Here is a 2,901-nt window from a genome sequence, read left to right as displayed (position 1 = left end):
CTGGCCATTCGAAAGTCCCGCCATTTGACTTCATGAACGTTTCGTCAAATGAGGGCAAGGCTGGGGGATCTCGCGGGCGAAAGACTTGAGGTTTAATGCATGACTGTATTGGAACTTAAATCTTAACCACCTGGTGGGGAAGCAGCGAGTGTTGTGGAAATTGTCTGTTTATGATATATCAATGATGAATCTAACGTAAAATCGAGGCAACATGACAAAAATGTCTTATGTATGTGTTTAGTGTCAATGACTTTCCAAGTCATTGGATATGGACAAATTCTGGCCCTCAGCCGAAGCCTTAAGCCTTCCCTTGTGTTTAAAGGAAAGCCTTAACTGTTTTTCGATCTTGTAGTAAATGAAAAGGCATTCTCAAACCCCTTGCAAATAAATAAGCTAATATTTCCTCCACTTTGCTAAGGAAACTTTAGTTAACGCGGGAAAACGTAGGTTTCTTCGAAGCAGCTGACCCTCGTTCGACCTCTTTGCTTCATCGTCCCCCCTAAAGATAAGTCACTTATTAATTTGTTCTCTTCTCTCTACCTCGTGTACCAGGTTGATTGTAGTATAAGTTTGTGTGCAAGACATGTAGTTTTTATATCGCAGTTTAATGTAGAGATCCTTGTGATTGGGGATCTGAATCCTTAGTTAAATAAGAATAGGGATATTTGGTGTGTGATTCGTTGTGTATTGAATTCGAATTGGCACTATTTTCAGTTTGTTAATGAGTCCGGTGTGGACTTTGTGCTTGAAGAGCACGTGTTACATTACCAAGAGTCAGCCTTGTTTTTCATTAAGTTTTGTGAATGCTTAAGGATGTTGTTGTCTTGTATCAGTGTTTATTTTTATAATAAAATTGTAAATTTTATCGCCGTATTTTAGTTAACTCCTGGAACATTTTGGGAATCTCGCCTCTTCAAGGCCTTGCGATCCGCCCAGTACATCGGGCAGATTTAATTAACTGGTGAAAATCACAACACTGTAGTTTATAACAAAGTCGGGGGGCTATACCTAGGTCACAGCTTTCCCTAAAATTTAGGTCAGCTTAATATGAAATGTCATACTTCTTTTAGAAAAATGACGAGAGGAGAGTATAGTTGACTGCGCTAATAGTAGCCTATTATCTAATGGCAGCCTTATGTACAACATATAACCAGAAAGCTGATAGGTTTTCCTATCTATTCACATGCTTATTATTGACTTCTCTAGCTTGTTTGTCATATATTATGCCCAAATACCACAGAGTTCTATCAAAAGTTTTGAGTAGTTCAAGATCTATTTTCAAATTATATTCCCCATTTATAAGTGTTTTCTCTGGCTATGCAGTTGATGCATGTAATTACACCTACAAATAATCCGCTTTCATTTGACAGTAATTTTTTTTATTACAACTGTATTCAAACTGGAGTTATAAGCAAACACACACCACCGTGTACATTCCGATAAACACTGAATCAAAAGTTATCACTATGAGGAACCGTTAACTGTTACTTGTAAAATATTGTATTTATCATACAACAAAATATCAGAACCATGAAAATGTCAGTTATTTAATTGTCATGGAACAACATCAAATATAACATTAATTTCACCAAATATCAGCATTGTCATTATGTTAATCATCATCTTCTTCTCCACTGTCGTACTGGTAAGTATCTATCATATTGACAATTTTGCCTTCAGCCATTGTGCTGCTTGTTTGCAAAAAACATACTACAGTGCACTTATGAGAATTACTTAATAACTGACAAGTGGTACTTTTTCTTGCTTTCTTTCAGTTGAAAGGCATGAACTGCAAAACAACCCCTGGCCCAGAGAGCCAATCATCCATTGGATGCTAAAATGACCATCCTTTAATGTCCATCCAAGGATTTCTGGACTTGGGATGTTAGTCTTTCCTGGCAAACTACACCTCCAAATGACAGTTTGGTTATTTGCCCTTAAAGAATGTTGACATAGGATGTCTTCATAAGGTAGTAAGTCAACTGACTTGATTCCACATCACCCTTTTTATGCCAAACATATGGAATCTAGGGATATTGACAGTTGTCACTGATGCTGTTGTGGAATAAATGTTGCGAGTAAAGTTTTGAAGCACCTTGAACATGTCTCGGTATAGTTGCTATGATTAGCCCAACTGTATCATTGCTTCAATAGTGGGGTCTTTTTTTTTTTTTGGTGATGAGCTTGAGTGCTGATAACTAGCCTTTGCCTGAAAATGCACTAACTGAATCCATACCAGTGTAGGCATGCATGCCAAGTATTGTAGAGCAAATATCTCTGCCAAGGCGCAAGGCAAGTGTGGTGATATCAACATGCCTGATACGCCCTTTAGTACCTTTTCTAATGAAGACTTGGGTTTTAATATCGATACTAGAAACAAGCACGGGCATGAACACGTCTGTATCCTCTGATACCAAAACCACAGAGGTGGCAGTGTGGGATACATGCTTTGCATGCATAATCCTTCTGCTGTCTGCCTCTTCATGAGTTGAAAAGTGGTCGTAGCACTGACTGAAATCATTATGGGTATGTTTCATACACTCATCTTCACAGGAGACATACATCTCCATAGAGCCAAGTTTTTCACGGTACTATGGTTTCACTCATTAATCTTTAAGAAACTTTTTGAGATTAATTTTTCTCTTAACTGATCCAAGGAGGTTCCTCCACTGTTGAATTCTATACCCAGATTTGATCCTGGAGAAATATATGGCACCATCTGCAGACCTTTATTTCCTCTGCATTTTTATGTTGATTTCATTATAGATATCAAACACTACATCTGTTCGTGTGATTCCTTTTGACAAATTTATGAATGAAGCAAATATTGATTGAGCCCCTTCTAAGAAGGTTTTCTTGTTACCATTGATCTTGTGAATCATAGCCATCCCATCAATAATG

Source organism: Palaemon carinicauda, chromosome 8 (assembly GCF_036898095.1).
Source record: "Palaemon carinicauda isolate YSFRI2023 chromosome 8, ASM3689809v2, whole genome shotgun sequence".
NCBI lineage: Eukaryota > Metazoa > Arthropoda > Malacostraca > Decapoda > Palaemonidae > Palaemon > Palaemon carinicauda.
This window is presented reverse-complemented; position numbering follows the sequence as displayed.